The sequence below is a fragment of the Carlito syrichta genome, unplaced genomic scaffold (assembly GCF_000164805.1).
Source record: "Carlito syrichta isolate Samal-C Ts95f unplaced genomic scaffold, Tarsius_syrichta-2.0.1 Scaffold315781, whole genome shotgun sequence".
Lineage (NCBI taxonomy): Eukaryota > Metazoa > Chordata > Mammalia > Primates > Tarsiidae > Carlito > Carlito syrichta.
Window position 1 is genome coordinate 236838 of NW_007259877.1, and position 18988 is coordinate 255825.

Consider the following 18988-nt stretch of genomic DNA (forward strand, 5'->3'; position numbering starts at 1 on the left):
GATGGATGATTCATCGTATAAACAGGTGATGCAAACTTCTGGTATCGATAAATACAGCACAGTACTGTAAGTGTATTTTCTTTTCCTTATGGTTTTCTTAATAACAATTTCTTTTTTCTAGTTTACTTTATTGTAGGAACACAATATATAATACATATACATGTAGCAAACAAAATATGTGTTAATCAACTGTTTATGTTATTGGTAAGGCTTTCAGTAAACAGTAGGCTGTTAGCAAAATGTTTGGGAAATCAAAAGTTACATGCAAGTTTTCGACAGCACTAGGTGTCAGAACCCTTAGCCCCCACGTTGCTTAAGGGTCAATTGTGCACTACTCTGGGTGACTTAAGCAACAGGAATTGTCTCTCATGAGTCTTCCATAGGGCTCATCCTGTTGTTGTAAATAATGGGTAAATGATTTGTGACTCCCACAGGCACCTGCTCCTTGCCTTACTTCTTTTTCTAGAGTGATAACAATAAAGTGATTAAGCGAATCCTTATTCAGAAGCAATGTCATGTCTGATATGGATGGCAAGAAAGGTGACCAGTAGGCCCATGTGTGATGATGCTGGCTTAAGTGATGGCGTCAGAGACAGTCTAAGTCAGAATGTCTCTTCCAGTGAGGATGTATCGCTGGAACAATGGAAGGAGCCCAAAGTAAACAACTGGTCACCAGGTGGCTGGCATATTGCCCCAGGTCATAGTCTAGGAGTGGGCTTTCATAAGTGATTACTGTGTTGGAAAATTTGGTACTCCACAGTGTGGTGGCTGAGTCAGCCTTGGAGAAGGGGACATCCCTGTGGTTGAGCTTGTGAATAGGATCCATCCTGTCACCATGGAACCTTTGCTGCTGAGTCCCCAAGCAAGCACTGTGATGGCTGGGGAGGTTGGTGACCGACAGTCATAGGTGGAGGGGTCTTCTAGGTGATCAAGAACCTCCTCTGTAACAAAGACCTGTTTGTGAGCATTACACGGAACACAAGCTTCACACACCCAGAGCTTATTTCTAAGGACCTTTCCCAGTTTGTTGATATAATCATCCAACTGTGCATCTTCCAAGACTCTGACCATCTAGTCAAACCCATAGTCTCTGCCCATGTCATGGCCTAGCCATTCTTACCTTTAGTTAATGTGGGCAATGAGAGAACTCTTGTAGTTATGTCTACTAAAGATATTTTCTCTCTCCACTGTCTTTCAGGATCATCTGTGATTTGTTCTGGTAAATGTAAACAAGCTCTCTGGTAAAAACAGAAGCCATCATTTATACTATTTGCCAATTTCTGGGGTGCAGATATTCCCACCATGACCAATTTCAAGCTTTGGACTTGATATCACTGAATGTGGAGTTGGGAAGAGATGTGCTACATCACTCCATCTTATGGAATGGTCAGCACACAGATACAATAGATGCCAATGACCAAAGAGCATAGATAATGACAAAATATAGTGAAACAATGAGGAAGAATGAATTCTGTGTATTTTAAAAAAATCTTTGTGTTTAATATAATTTGTTTACTTGTAAGTTATATAATTTTGTTCTTTAATAATTGCTGCGTTTAACAACCAGCCTGCAAAATTCCTGGAGATTTATCAGCTGACTCTTGTGAACTGGTCTCACCCTCCACTCATCCATCCATCCATCCATCCATCCATTCATGCATCTATCCATCCATCCAAAAAATAAGTATCGAGTACCAACTAAATGCCAAGCATAACAAAAGGTGCTGGGGGAAAAGGTGAATGAGACTGCCTTTGCCTGTAAAGGACTTTATCTTCCAGGGAAGACAGGCAAGATGAGAGAACACACAGTGTAGCTTTAGTTTACAGATCTCTGAAGACCTAGATTTGGAAGCTTACTGGTGCTAGGGTAGGGGGATTAGGAAGGGATATCTGAGCTTCCTGGATGGTTTTGGATTCACATTCCAAGAAAGAATAATATTTGCAAAGTCTAGGTAGCTTGAGGTATGTGCCCTGCTTGAGAAGTATAGACATTTGATAAGGTGGGCTAGTAGGCAACAGGGGTGGTGCGGGGGGATATGGACTGCAGAGGGGCCCAGGGCCTAAAACCTGCTGATCCCAGAGGCTCAGGTGAAGCATTTGGACTTAAGACTGCACAGCAGCGATTATTGAGCTGTGCTCTAAGACGGGGTCTTGGGACACTTGGGTTTGAGGGGCAGGGCTCTGAGCCTCCACTCCTGTTACAACTGAGCACTCCACTTTGTCTTAAGTCCTGAGCTTCTGCTTGGGTTTCCTTCACAGCAAAGTTTCTGCGACTTGGCTTGAAAACTACTGGAGTAGGTAAGGGAGTGCCAGTGTGGTTTTGACCAGGGAATTGCTTCAGACAACCCCTCTGGGGTAAGGTGGAGGGTTGCTCCAGGGGTCAGCAAAAAGCAGAGATGGAGGCTCTTCCCTGAAGACATCTCCAAGGGTTTGTGTGGGACCTGATGGGTGCTAAGTGGGACAGATGCTCAGGGACCGGGACATGCAGAGGACAGATCAGTAATTCCACCCAGCACAACAGTGATCCCGGGGATGGGAGTTGGGGACACATTAAGAAAAGCAGAATGAAATAGGAATGATGTGCCTGGTTTGTTTCACCAACCACCAGCTTCTGGAAAAGAATGTAACCCAGGCACATTTTTACACGACTTCTTTTGTTGAGGTTACAGTGTCAGGGGACTCACGTGTCATTTTCAAGCTTGGTTTTCTGCATGCCTCCCCAGAGAGGGATGGCTGGCTGAGCCCCCAGCAGCGAGGTTACCTGGGTGAGGAGTCAGAATCTATCAAAACCAAGTCACGCAACATGGAAAACTGAGAACAAGAAAAACTCTTCCACAATGATCCTTTAGTTCAACGTGGTTATTAAACTCCCATTGTTAAGACTTTTAGAGTTGTGACAAGGGGCAGGATGAACTGCTCTGCTGGTTTCTAGGTCTCTTACATTTTTTTTCAAGTTCCATGTGGTACAAGCTGCAAACAGGTATCAAATGGGTCCCACCTGGCTCAGCGAGTGTGGGAAGGGGAACAGCTGACTCACTGCTGGATCTAGCCAGAGGCAGAGAATAGAGGGAGAGATGGGGAGGCATGGAAGGAGGGAGAGGGAGAGGAAGCTAGGCACGACCACTCCAAGCCCATGATGCTGTCCTTGGATTATGGGTGGGAGGTCCATACCTTGAGTGGCCCTGTGGCAGGGTGTGTTGCTTTAAAAATAATTCACGTTCCTACTTGAAGAATAGGCTGACTTCTTTGGACACAGACACTCATAAAAAAGAAACCAAGGCCATATCAAATTTTTTTTTTATTGTTCCAGTCAAAAAAAGAGGAACACCTCAATATGTAAACAGTTTCCCTAACACAGCGAGTTCTTAAAGATATATATATATATATATTTTTTTATTCTAAAAAAATTTGGCATTGTAGTGATTTCTCAATACATAATTTGTGCTTTCGCATTTAGCATGCTTTCGTCTCATTGTCCGTGCACAGACATACTGGGAGTTGAATCAAGAGATTTACAAAAGGACTGAAAGGTAGGACAGGAGCCAAACCAGTACTTGAGCCCTACCTGGTGTTCCCTCCTAAAAAACATGGTGGAAAGGTTGGCTGTGTTGACCTCAGAAGCAAATCTTAGTTTCTTTATCATGAACAAAACTCAGGAGCCTGGGTAGCATTTTTTGAAAGATGCATTTCCTTATTATTATTATTTTTTCTGTTTATCTCTAAAAGAGTATTGATTTTGCTTGGAGAAACACTTAAGTATTTTGTACATTGGATTTCTTGATATTTCTAAATCTCTCCTATAATAACTTTTGTTTTATGATTTTGTCAGACACACAACTACATGCTATTGAAATTCCACTAGTGATTTATTCTGTTTTTCACAGATTCACTGGATCATTTCTAAGTGCTTGACAGTTGTACCAGGGATATTTTGCTTTTGTTCAGTGAAAATTATTCTTTTCTTATTCAATTCTAAAGACTTCAGAGGCTTTCAAGTGCTATGATGGGTTCATCAATAAATGCTCTCATGCTATTCCTCTCTTAGTCTATATTCCTTAACCGGGAATTCCAAGTCTTCTACAATTTAGCACCAGTTTTCCAAAAGCATGTTTTATCAAAACCTATAATCTTAGACTTGTCAAAGCATCATCTCTGATCTTACCTTATGCATGCCTATCTTTGTCTTCCCCCTTGGGTCTCTGTCTTCCAAAACTCAGCCAGCCTTGGAGGAAAGTCAGGACAAACATTCCTTCCTTTCCCATGATACCATTCCTTACTGCTTACACAAGAAGCTGATTCACCTTCCTTAAATTCTAGCACATTTGTGGTACTTGTCCCTCTCTATTAGGTTGTTGTATTTCTAAAATGAGGCTCAGTTTCCTTATGTGTAGAGTGGGACTCAGTATTTGCTCACAGGGTCTTTGTGTGGTGGGATGCACTTAGCACAGTATTGTTGCATGGTGAGTGCTGGTAACCATGGAGTTGTAAGCTCATTGAGAACTGCAGGGGATGTTACTATTTCTGAGAGTCTTCATAGTAACTGGTGTATATATTACTTGCTGGGTTCATGGCCAGCACTCAGGCAAGTGATGCTCATTTGGAACAATAAAATATGGGGCATCGGCCAGCTTTCAGACTATTTTGGGTGCCGTTTTGTCCTTGTCCAGTTTTAGTTGGCTGCTGGGATCCCTGAGAATGAAAATACAAGCATGTGCCTCCTCTCAGCAAACTCCAGAGCACCTTGAAAATGAAACACTTTATTTCTCTATAGAGTGTGAGCATTTTATGAAAAACTCAAACTCCTAAAAAAATTTCTGGAACAAAGTTGAAGATCAAGTATGTCTTGTGCCTTGTCTGTTTTTGGAACTGCTGTGTTCACTAAGAATGGATATTGGAGCTGGCACACTCATATGCACCCAATGACACCCCAGCTGGATGACCTGGTTCTGAGGGCTGCAGGGCTTGATGTGGCCTAACTAGTTTCTGACAGTTCTGTGTGATGGTAAGAATAGGATCTTCCAGGTAAATAGAAACGTGAATGTCTACAAATATGCAATCTCCAAACCAGATTCAGTCTTATACTCAATTTCATAGATTCAGGATTAAAGACTATTTAAACTTTGGCACTGCTGTGAACTTTTGAACTAGTACACTTTCCAGAATAATTTTCTTTGTATCTTAGGAAATGGCTCATGGAACAACCTCATATTTTCCTGGGCCATAGTAAACATTTCAGCCTTTACTATTGCCTATTTTGTTAGAAAAGACAAATACGATGAATTATCTCTCAATTATTTTTCCACTGTTGGTATGTAACTAAAAGCAGAAAAGAGTGATATGGCTAAAATAAAGGAGTTGAATTAACATCCATTATGTGTTAAGCCTTTTGTCTCTTTAATTATGTTCTGTCTGGTTTATTATTATTATTATTATTATCATCATCATCATCATCTTTATCATCATCTTGGGGCCCAAGATGTGTGCTTCATGCAGGGTAAAGTTGGATTTGAGTTAAAAGCAAGTTGTCAATAACCTGCTGGGGTTGAATGAATGACTCATGGATGAGCCAGCATGATACAGACTCATGTTTATTTTCTATCAATGATGCTAGCTTTTCTTAGACATTTTTCACCTTTAGAGAAGACCACAGTGATGTCCAGTAGCACCTCATTTATCTAGAAGGTACCTACCTCATAACTCATCTCTCTGAACTGGATTTAATGGTGGTTAAGGAGAGGAGAGAAGGATGTGGTTGGTGAGATGCTGCAGGAGACAAGTATATGGTTGGTAGTTAAATTTTAGCAAAGGAATCAGTGCAATGATTAAAATAGCCAATATTTAAAGCTCAACAATCTGCGGCCTGTTAATATAGGGATGGTATAGATGAGAACTGATGGTGGAGTACATTGGAACTGATATTAGAGTCATGGAAGCAGAGACCGTAGAGTTCAAATGTTTGTTGAACAAGATGAGAAAACTAACATCAGATTATACATTCTTCTTAAGCTCACATGGAATGTTCATCAAGATAGACTGTATTATGGGCCATAAAACACACTTTAACAATTTAAAAGGATAGAAATTATGCAGTCTCTGTTTTTAAATCACAATGGAATTAAACTGGAAATCAATTAACAGAAAGATAGCTGGAAAGTGTCAAAGTAGTAGAAGATTAACAACACACTTCTAAATAACATGGGTCAAAATGAGATCTCAAGAGATATAAAAAATATTTTGGACTAAATGAAAATGAAACATAACTAATCATAAAAATTTAAAGCAGAAATCAATGAAATTGAGAATAGAAAATTGATTAAAAAAATCAATGGAATCTAAAACTGGTTCTTTGAAAAAGATTGATAAACTCAGTAAGCCTCTAGCTAGATTAACTACTACTATTAGAAACAAAAGTGGGTATCATTAAAGATCCCATGGATATTAAAAGGATAACAAAGGAATGTTATGAATAATATTGTGCCCACATATTTGATAACCTAGATAAAATGGACCAATTTCTTGAAAGACACAATCTGCCAAATTTCATACAAGAAGAAATAGACATTTTGAATAGGACTATATTCATTAAAGAATTTGAGTCAATAATTAACAACCTCCCAAAACAGAAAACACTAGACCCAGTTGAATTCACTGATGAATTCTACCAAGCATTTAAGGAAGAAATTACACCAGTTCACTACAATCTCTTTCAGAAGATAGGCGCAGAGATAATACTTCCTAACGCATCCTATGAGTCTAGCATTATTCTAATACCAAAACCAGGCAAAGACATCACAAGAAAAGAAAAATACAGACCAATATATTTTACTAACATAGATGCAAAAATCCTCAACAAAGTATTAGCAAATCAAATCCAACAATGTCTAAAAAGAATTATATATCATAACAAATTGGGATTTATCCCAGGTATGCAAAGCTGGTTCAGCATTCAAAACTCAACTAATGTAATGCATATTAACAGACTAAAGAAGAAAAATAGCATGATTATATCAATCGATGCCGAAAAAGCATTTGATAAAATCCAAACAACCATCTATGATAAAAACTCTCAGTAAACTAGGAATAGAGAGAAAATTCCTCAACTTGATAAATAATCTCTAAAATTACTTACAGCTAGCATCATGCTTAATGCTATAATGATGACAAACCTGAAGCTTTTCCACTAAGATCAGAAACAAGGCAAGACTGTCCCTTCTCACCACTGCTTTTTAGTATAACACTGGAAATCCTAGCTAATGCAATAAGACAAGGAAAGGAAGCAAAAGGAATACAGACTGGGAAGGAAGAAATAAAACTGCCTTTACCAGATGAAAATCTGAAAGAATTGATTTAGAAAATCCTCCTGGAACTATAAGATTTGCAAGATTCAAAATTAATATACAAAAGTCAATTGCTCTTCTATATACCAGCAATGAACAAGTGGAATTTAAAATTAAAACCACATCATTATTTAAATTAGCTCTCCCCAAATGAAATATTTAGGCATGAGTCTAACAAAATATACACAAGATCTATATGAGAAAAACTACAAAACTTGGGTAAAAGCTATCAAAGAAGAACTACATAAATACAGAGATATTCCATGTTTATAGAAAGACTCAATATTATCAAAAAATCTGTTCTTTCCAACTTGATCTATAGATTTAAAACAATGCTAATGAAAAATTTTTTTTTTTTTTTTTGAGTTGGAGTCTCACTTTGTCGCTCAGGGCTCTGGCGATCCTTTCGCCTCAGCCTTCCAAGTAGCTGGAACTACAGGTGAGCACTGCCATGCCCAGCTAATTTTTTATTTATTGTAGAGATGAGGTCTTGCCAAATTGGCCAGGCGCGTCTCGAACCCGCGGGCTCAGGCAATCCACTCACCTCAGCCTCCCACTCACCTCAGCCTCCCAAAGCGTGGGATTACAGGCTGAGCCACCGAGACCGGCTCAACAAACTGATTCTAAAGTTTATATGGGTAGACTAAAGAGGGGAAGGGCCAAGATGGCTGACTGAAGACATTGTACAATTGCAGCTCTCAGTAAAGAGACTTGTAAGAAGTGGACCTAGGGCTTTGGGGGTCAATCTGAGAGCTTAAGCTGAGGCCTATCAGATGGTCACCTGGGGACATGGAGGGTGGACAGTTTCAAGTCCTGGACACCCCTAGAAGTGGCCCAGACATGAGATTGGGAAAGCACCTTTGGAGACAGAAGTGGTAAGTGAAAATGACACCTTTTCGTCTCTACATACCTCATGCAAGCCTCTGTAGTCTCAGTCAAAGGAGAGACACCCCAGGCTCTCCTCCTTGCACCTCTCCCACATCACTGGGTGCAGAGAGTTGCCCTAAATAGAGACAGAGGCATTATCAGGAGCTATGTGGAGCCTGGGAAGCCCCAGTTCTCAGGACCCCCATGTCACAGCCTCTAACCACCCCCAGATAGGTTCAGTAGAAAACACCCTGTGAGGGTGGTTTGTCCTGCATGGGTACTCCTCTCTAGATCCCTCCCCAGCACTCAGCATGGGGAGCACACAGATGTTTCTCCAGTCACAGAAGCTGTTGGGGCCCTAGGGCAGGGCTGTAAATGTGACTTACCCTCAGGAGGCCACTATTGTTGTTATAGCCCCTCCCATGGAGCATGGCAGAATGCAAAAGGTGGGGTGCCTCTACACAGCATGGTGGTGGCGATGACCTTGTCATCTGTGGACAGAAGAAGAGCTAACAACTTCCCTCTGCTTTCTTTCTACTCCTGGTTGAAAGAGATAGTCCAACTCAAATGGGAGGAGGCTACTCTATACCACCAAGAGCACCTGAGCCAGAGTAGAGCCACAGAACCCCCCACCTGGCCACCTGCCAATCCTGCTGACAAGACATGGTCTGGGAAGAAGGCCGCCAGAGGTCCAGCCAGGGCCCCTGTAGCCTGTGCAGAGGAAGGGGAAAGCCTCTGAAATAGAGGAAAGGTCTCACCCAGTTCCCCTAGACTGCACTGGTTAAGCAGTTTCAGACAATTTCTCCCTAGTTCACCACCCTTCCTGTCATTGCTGCCTGTTCTCCAACAGCAGAAACTTTTTTCTAATAAAACCAAACAAAACAAAAAACAAAGGGAAGAGTCTGTCCTCACAAATGAGGAAGAATCAGTAAGAAAGCCCTGGCAATCCCCAAAGTCCTTTTCTTAACAAAAAAGAATTTTTTTTAACATATAAAACAAACACTTTATTTGACAATCACAGATCATACTTGAGTGCCAATAGATTATCCCTGAGTGTCAACCCCAACATCCAGGACCGAGCAGCCAAACTCAGCGCAACCTCTGAACCTCTTGCTCTGACTCCAATAGGGTGAGCACCCCACTCTTGTGTATGGAGCCTTTCATGTTGTGGATGGTAGAGTGGCTTATGTTGTCCATAAATTCCATGCACTGTCCTTGTGAATCAGTCCTGCCCAACACTTTGGTGACCCTGGCCAGCTTGATAGGCTGCACACAGCTCGTGTTCATGATGGCAGTCAGTAGCAGTGGGTGGAGAGGCCCTAGAATCTTAATAAGTCAGCACCCCACAAAGGGCTTACCAGATCTCAAGCAATGGACCCCATCAAGAATGATATGTTCTTGATGACAGGCATAGAATCCAGACTATAGATGGCGAAGACACTCAATGAGATCCTTGAGAAAGTGAACACACAGATCCTCCAGGCCACAGTAACAGTATAGAAAATGAAAGCTGAGCTGGATTTTAAGAAAGGACCAAACCAAATTGAGAAAAGACTTAGGCAAAATGAGCAAAGTCTATGAGTGGTTTGGGATTATGTAAAGAGACCAAATCTACAGTTGATTGGCATCCTTGAGAGACAGGAAACTGAGAATAGCCTGGACAAGACTTCCAAGATGTCACCTAAGAAAACCTCTCCTATCTCAATAGAGGGGTAGCCATGAAGTTACAAGAGATTCAGAGAACCCCTATGAGGTATTGCATAAGAAGACCATCTCCAGACATATAATAATTTGTCTTGCCAAGATAAGTATAAAAGAAAAAAGTCCCAAAGGCAGTTAGAGAAAGGGGACAGACTTACTAAGGAAGACATATCAGAATTGCTGCAGACTTCTTAGTAGAAACTTTACAAGTCAGAAGGGACAGGTGCCCCATCTTTAACATTCTTAAATAAAAGCAATTCCAGCTGAAAATTTTCTATCTCACCAAGCTAAGCTTCTTTAATGAAGGAGAATTAAAATCCTTCCCAGTTATCCAACCCCTAAGAGAATATGCTACCTCCAGACCAGCCTTTCAGAAGATGCTTAAAAAAGTTCTAAGCACAGAAACAAAAGAATAGCTCCACTCATCTCAAAAGCATAGGCAAGTAAAGAGTTTACAGACCATATAAATTGACCTCAAAATCTAAAAAGCAAAGCAACCTCTTAATAGCAATATGACCCGGAACAAACCCCCACATATCGATAATTAACTTAAACATGAATGGACTGGTTGCACCACTCAAAGGCATAGAATGGCAAATTGGATTAAGAAACATGATCCACCTTTCTTCTATTTTCAGGAAACTCATTTCACTGCAAATGACACCCACAGATATGAGACCAGTGGAAAACAATAACAAAAAAAGGCAGGAATAGTTATTTCTATATTCTTATAGATCCTGGAGGTTAGGAATAGTTATTCTTATATCAGACAAAACAGACTTTAAACTAATAAGTTAAAAAGAACATTGAAGGACACTATATAATGATAAGAGGCTTAATCCACCAGCAAGAACTATCCATCTTTAATGTATACACATCCAACATAGGAGCACCCAGATTTATAAGATAATTGCTAATTAAACTAAGGAAGGACATAGCCATACAATTATAGTCAGCGAGTTTAATACCTTGCTAAAAGCCTTAGACAGATCATCGAGGCCAAAAAACATAACAAAAGACAAGAAAATCCGGAAGCTTATCTTGACACTCAGCCACTGGACCTAATAGATTTCTACAGAACACTTCACCCAGTAACCACAGATTATATGAGGGGAGAGTCCCTCCAGAAAAACTGGTATTATTTTCTGGTGGGCAGGCTTCTTTTAGTACAGACTTCCCCCTGTAGGTAAGTGTTCTAGGAACCCATAAGCATCAGTATACCAGCTAGCACTGTTGTGAGAGGCTGCATTTGACCTCAGTGAATTTATTTCTTAAATATTCTTTCAACTTGTTTACCATTTCATGATGAGTGATTTATACAAACAAACTGCCCACACTGTGATGAGTGCTCAGCAGTTTTTTTTTTTTTTTTTGAGTTGTAGTCTCACTCTGTCACCCAGACGGGAGTGCAGTGGCCGCTCCCGGCCACCGCAGCCTCAACCTGCTGGGCTCCGGCGATCCTTCTGCGTCAGCCTTCCGAGTAGCCGGAACTACAGGCATGCGCTACCACGCCCGGCTGATTTTTTTTATTTATTGTAGAGATGAGGTCTCGCTGCCCAGGCGGGTCTCGAACCCGCGGGCTCAGGCAATCCACTCACCTCAGCATCCCAAAGACGTGGGATTACAGGCTGAGCCACCGAGCCTGTCGCTCAGCAGTTTTTGACCAGAAATGGCATGATCTCCATGCCCTACTCTACTTATTCACCCAATATTGTCCTGAGTGACTTTTTTTTGGTTTCCCCAGATGAAAAAAAGTCCTCAAAGGGAAACATTTTGCCAATGTAGAAGAGGTGAAACAAAAAAAAGTAGAAGCACTAAAAGGCATAAAAAAGGATGAGTTCAGCTTGGCATGGTGGCTCTGACCTGTGATCCCAGCACTTTGGAAAGTAGAGGTGGGAGACTGCCTGAGCCCAGGGGTTTGAGATCAGCCTGGACAACTTTGCAAGACCTTGTCTCTAATAAATAAAAAAAAAATAAGCTAGGTGTGGTAGCACACTCCTATCTCCCAGCTACTTGGAAGGTTGAGGTGGAAGGATCACCTGAGCCCAGCAGGTGAAGACTATGGTGACTGTCAACATTCCACTGCACTCCAGCCTGGGTGACAGAGTGAGACTCTAACTAAAAAAAGAAAAAAGATGAATTCAAAAGCTATTTTGAGCAGCGAGAAAAGCATCTCAATAGGTATATTGAATCAAGCAGAGAACACTTTGAAGGTGACTGAAGTTTAAACATATAAGAATGAATACACAACTTTTTATAAATAGACTTTGTTGTAGTTCCCTCTCATACCTTTTTCTCATCAGCACATGGAACATACTCCAACATCAACCACATATTCAGACATAAATCAAGAGTAAACAAATTTCAAAAGGTCAAAATCATACCAAGCATCTTCTCAGACCATAGTGGAATAAAAATAAAGATCATCACCAATAGAAACTCCCCAAGACACACACATACATGGAAATTAAACAACATGCTTTTGAATGACTTTTTGGTCAACACAGAAATCAAGGCAGAAATAGATTCCTAGGAACAAATAAAACAAAGATACAACACAATAAAACCTGTGGGATATCGTGAAATCAGTGCTGAGAGGGAAGTTTATAACATTGAATGATATATCAAGAAGATAGGGGGATCTCTAGTAAATAGTCTAACATTGCACCTAAAGGATCTGAAAAGACGAGTAATTCAATCCCAGAATTAGTAGAAAAATGGAAATCATTGAAATAAAATCACCATTGAAAAAAATAGGAAACAAAAACATACAAAAGCTTAGAGACATGAACAGCTGGTTCTTGGATAAGATAAATAAGATTGACAGATCCCTAGCCAGATTAACAAAAATAAAGAGAGAGAAAATTTAAATAAACGCAATTAGAAATGATGTTACAACTGACCCTGAAGAAATATAAGAGATTATCTATATGTGAGTAAACCTGAAAATCTGGAGGAAACAGAGGAATTCCTGGCATCACATACACTCCTAAGATTGAAACAGGAAGAAACTGAACCCCTAAACAAACCAATAACAATCCAAAAAATCAACTCAGTAAAAAGAAACCTCACTGCCAAAAAACAAAACAAAACAAAACAAAACAAAAAACCTTGGACCAGATGACTTCTCAGCTGAATTCTATAAACCATACCAGAAAGAACTAATACCAATCCTATAGAAAGTATTTCAAGCTTATTCTATGAAGCCAATATCATCCTAATACCCCCAAATGGCAAAGACTCAACAAGGAGAGAAAACTACAGGCCAATTTCCCTGATGAACATAAATGCAAAAATTCTCAACAGGATTCTAGCAAATTGCACTTAATAGCACATTTCAAGGATCATCTATCATGACCAGTTGGGTGTCATTCCTGGGATGCAAGGCTGGTTCAATATACACAAATCAATAAATGTTATCCATCATGTAAACAGGTGTAAAAACAAGAACCACCTGATTACTTCATTAGATGCAGAAAAAGCATCTGATAAAATCCAACATCCATTTTTGATAAAAACCCTCAAACACTTAGGCATCAAAGGAATGTTCCTCAAACTAACAAGAGCCATCTATGATAAACCTGCAGCCAACATTATACTTAACAGAAGCTGGAAGCATTTCCCCTAATAACTGGAATAAAACAATTATGCCTAATCTCACGCCTCTTATTTAACATAGTGCTGGGAGTCCTAACCAGAGCAATCACACAGGAGAAAGAAATTAGATATACAAATAGGAAAAGGGGAAGTTAAATTATCTCTTTTTGCAGATGATATAATTCTATGCCTAGAAAACCCTAGAGAATCTGTCAAAAAACCTCCTTGTCCTAATAAAATCTCAGGATACAAAACCAATGTGCAAAGAACAACTGCAATACACCAACAATTAGCAGGCTGAGAATCAAATTAAGAGACACAATTCCATTCACAATAGTCACAAAAAATACCCAGTATCCAACCAAAGAGGCGAAAGACTTTTACAATGAGAACTACCTAACACCGCTCAAAGAAATTAAGAAAGACACAAAATGGAAGAACATCCCATGCTCATGGATTGGAAGAATCAATATTGTCAAGATGTCCATTCTACCCAAGGCAATCTAAAGATTCATTGCAATCCCTGTCAAATTACCAGCATCATTTTTCACAGACCTAGAAAAGACAATACAGAAATTCATATGGAAGCAAAAAACAGCCCTAATAGCTAAAACAATACTCATAAAAAACAAAACAAAACAAAACAAAAACTAGAGGCATCACACTTCCAAATTTCAAACTTTACTACAAGGCTACAGCAATTAAGACAGCATGGTACTGGTACAAAAATAGCCACATAGATCAATAGAACAGTACAGAGAATCTGGAAATAAAGCCATAGACCTTCAACCAACTCATCCCTGACAAAACTGACAAAAACAAACATTGGGAAAGGAAACCATATTTAGCAAATGGTGCTGGGAAAACTGTCTAGTCACATGCAGAAGAATCAAACTAGATCCCTACTTATTACCATATACAAAATTAACTCAAATGGATCAAGGACTTAAATGTGAAACCCCAAACTATAAGAATTTTAGAAGAAAATGTAGGAAACACTTCCCTGGACATTAGAGTAAGCAAAAAAGTCAAGGCTAAGTTCTTAATAGTAAATGCAGCAAAATCTAAAATTGTCAGTTAGGATGTTATCAAGCTAAAAAGTTTTTGCACAGCAAAATAAACCTTCAAGAGACTAAAGAGGCGACTCATGGAACGGGAAAAAATATTTGCAAGTTATGCATCTGACAAATGCCTAACCTTTAGAATCTATAAGAACTCAAATAAATTAACAGAAAAAAAAATCCCATTAAAAAGTGGGCAAAGGACATGAACAGACACTTATCAAAAGGAAGACATTCAAGCAGCTAAAAAATATGCTCACCTCCATTAATAATCAGAAAAACACAAATCAAAACTACAGTGAGATACCATCTCACATTGGTGAGGGTCATTATCATTAAAAAGTCAAAAACAACAGGTGATGGTGAGGCTATGGAGAAAATTCCATTGTTGGTGGGAATATGAGTTGGTTCAGCATTTATGGAAAGCAGTGTGATGTTTTCTCAAAGAACTAAAAATTGAGATACCATGTGACCCAGCAATTCTACTTCTGGGAATATACCCAGAGGAACATAAATTGCTTTACTAAAAAGACACCTACTCATGTATGTTGATTGCCACACTATTCACAATAGGCAAAAACATGGAACCAACCCAGATGCCCACTGAAGGTGGACTGGATATAGACAATGTGGTACATCATGATGGAATACTACACAGCTATAAAAAGAACAAAATCATGTTATTTGCAGCAACATGGATACAACTGGAAACCATCATTCTAAGTGAACTATCACAGAAACAAAAAACTGAATACTGAGTATTTTTAATCATAAGCAGGCCCTAACCATTGGGCACACAAGCACAAAGGCAAGAACAACAAATGCTGGGCACTGCTAAAGGAGGGAGGGAGGAGAGGCACACAACCACTCACTGGGTATCATGTCTGCTACTGGGGTAGAGAGGGCTCACTAAAAGCCCAGATCTCACCTGCATGCAATTTACGTATGTAGCAAATCCTCACATGTACCCACAACTCTAAAACAAATTATATTAAAAAAGGTTTATAAGGGGAAACAAAAGATCCAGAAGACGACTCAAAGGATAAGTACAAAGTCAGAGGACTGACACTAATGGATTTTAAGACTTAGTATTGACCTATACTAATCAAGACAATGTGGTATTGGTGAAAAAACAGATAACCAGATCAATAGAACAGAACAGAAAGTCCAGAAACAGACTCACATAAATATAGTTAACTGATCTTTGATAAAGGAGCAAAGGCAATACTATGGAGTATAGATGGTCTTTTCAACAAATGGTGCTGGAACGACTGAACATTCATGCAAAAACAAAACAAACAAACAAATAACAAATCTAAAAACAGACCTTTTGTCCTCACAAAAATTAACTCAAAATCAGTCATAGATCTGACTGATTAGTAAAACACATAGTAAAAAGCATTAGTAAAAATACAAAACTATCAAACTTCTACAAGATAACATAGGAAAAAAACTTTGATGATCTTAGGTATGGCAATGACTCATTATATATAACACCAAAGGCAAGATCCATGAAATAAATAATTGATAGACTAGATCACTAAAATTAAAAACTTCTGCTCTGCAAAAGACAAGGTCAAGAGAATGAGAAGACAAGTCACAGAGTGGGTGAAAATATTTGCAAAAGACACATCTGATAAAGAACTATTATCCAAAATAAACAAGCAACCTTTACAACTCCACAATAAGAAAACAATCTGATTTTAAAAATGTCCAAAAGACCTGAACAGACACCTCAACAAAGAGGATACATAGACTGAAAGTGAGTATGTGAAAAGATGTCCAAAATGATGTGTCATTAGGGAACTCCAAATTAAAACAACAATGACATATCACGGTTAACCTATTAGAATGGCCAAAATCCAGAACATTGATAACACCAAATGCTGACGAGGATGTGGAACAACAGGATATTGGTGGAATGCAAAATGGTACAGCCAATTTGGAAGATGGTTTGGCAGTTTCTCAAAAACTAAATATAGTCTAACCATGATATTTACCCAAATGAATTGAAAACTTATGTCCACACAAAAACCTGCACACAGATATTTATAGCAGTTTTATTCATTATTGACAAAACTTGGAAGCTACCAAGATGTCTTTCAGTATTTATCCATGAATGGATAAATAAACTGTAGTACATTCAGACAATAGATTTTTGTGTGTGTGTGCTACAAAAAAAAAGAACTATCAAGCAATAAAAAGACATGGAGGAAGATGTCTATTACTAAGCGAAAGAAGCCAATATGATAAGGCTACATACTGTAAGACTCCAATTGCATGCCATTCTGAAAAAGGCAAAACTGTGAAGACAACATAAAGATGAGTGGTTGCCAGGAGTTGTGGGAAAAGAGGGGTAAACAGGCAGAAAACAGAGGACCTTTAGGGCAGTGAAACTATCCTGCATGATACTATAACGGTGGATACACAGCATTACACGTTTGTCTAAACTCATAGGACATGCAACACTGAGAGTGAACCCTAATGTAAACCATGAACTCTGGGTGATAATGATGTGTACGTTCATCCATTTGCACAAATGTACCACTGGGGTTAGGCATATCATCAGTGGGAGAGATTGTGCATGTGTGGGACAGGGGTACATGGGAACTCTGCACTTTCTGCTCAATTTTGCTATGAACCTAAAGCTACTCTGAAAAATAAAGTTTAACAATATTTTACAAAAGCAGAGGAAGGTATTTTGGAGCAGTACAATGATTTATCCTGGACGACACTGCTCATCTGGGGGCAGAACCAAGACTAGAATCCTGGTCTTCTAAGTTTGACTCCTGGGTTCCTACAAAGCATGGAAAGAAAGGCTAATTTATGATCTGTCACCTGTGGGCTCAGGGAAATGTATGGTACATTTTAAAAGAAGGAGTCAGGCATTATGGGTCATGCTTACAATCCCAGTGACTCGAAAGGCTGAGGTGGGAGAGTTGCTTAAGCCCAAGTATTTGAGACCAACCTGGGCAACATAGTGAAACCTCGTCTCTAAAACCAAAACAAAACAAAACCTAGCCCAGTGTGGTGGTATAGACCTGTAGTCCCAACTACTTGGGAGTCTGAGGATCCTTTGAGACCAGGAGTTCAATGCTGCAGTGAGCTATGAGCACACCACTATACTCTAGCTTGGGTGACAGAGTGAGACTCTGTCTCTAAAATACATAAATAAACGATAAACAAACAAACAAAGAAATAAACCAGAAGGTGATAGGTGAGAGAAAGTGATACTTAAGGCTTTGGCTTTCTAGAAGTTTACTTCTGTGGACCACCAACTCCTACTAGAGATTGGGAAAGATGTGTGTGTGTGTGTGTGTGTGTGTGTGTGTGTGTGTGTCTATGTGTGTGAGGGGGAAGGAGTGGTTGTATTTGTTAATGTATTAGTTATGAATGACTAGGAAGATCACTGTGGTATAGTATAACATTCAGAGGCATTTTCATTCTTTTATAAAAGAAAAAAAGCAACTATATCAAAATGCAAATAGGGAGGAACCATGAGAGAATAGTCTGCATGTCTTGTTGATGCCTGTTGAGACAGAATTGGAAAATAAGATGGAAGTAAAGTATTTCACTGTGGCTGTACAGTTTGTAGAATGTTCTCATTTACCCTCTAATGCCCTGTGCAGACACAGTAAGCTGGCCAGGTAAGCTGCTGGCATCTGATTAGGCCTTATTCCCTCAGTGTGGGTGTGACTCAGAGATTTGAATATTAATGTCTCTTCTTTGAAATCAGGCCCTCGACTCCCATTCCCATCATTTTAAGCACCATTGTGTCCAAAATTTCTCCAAGGTCTCAGTGAAATTGCTGCAGAATTGTTCCTAGTTAGCAGAGTTTATTCCTGCCTGGTCCATGGGACCAGACTGCATTGAGCGCTGAAAGCTTCAGTGCTAAATTCCATTTCACCTTTGATGCCAATATAAAGGAGTCTATTTTCAGGTTCAAAGACAGATGGAAAATGGCAAGTTCAAAGAGAAATAGTATTCTGGAGACTTTGCTCTGGAGGCAGAAATAAATATCTCTGGTTTGAAATCAGTGTTTCTAAAAGAATCTGCAAATGATTTTTTAAAAATTACTTTTGTTTGTACTTGGGCTTATTACTGAAACACTGACTATTTTGGACCAATCTTAATCTTCTAGGCATAACTTATTTAATGATTAAGAAAATGGCAACTCTTTGGACATCTGTTACATGGGGTAAAATGGATTTAGCTCGGAATTTTTTTAAAAAAGGCAACTGTGATTTAGGTGTGGGCATTGTGTAGTATGGGAGTAACAGCTTAAAGAACAGCCTTTTAAGAAGCAATTTGGCCACCTAAGTGCCTGAGGTCCTAAGAAGGAATAGGAACATCCTACACCTGGCTTGTGGCTTGTGGAGTAAGTCCCTGTTTCCCTGGGCCCTGCCCTGCGTTGCCTTGGTTTCT

The 18988-nt window shown here is 39.5% G+C and overlaps 1 pseudogene; it reads right to left on the reverse strand.

Annotated features, from left to right (window-relative positions):
• Window positions 1-9293: 9293 nt before the first annotated feature.
• On the reverse strand, window positions 9294-9532 carry LOC110594500 (annotated as a pseudogene).
• Between the last annotated feature and the right edge of the window lie 9456 nt (window positions 9533-18988).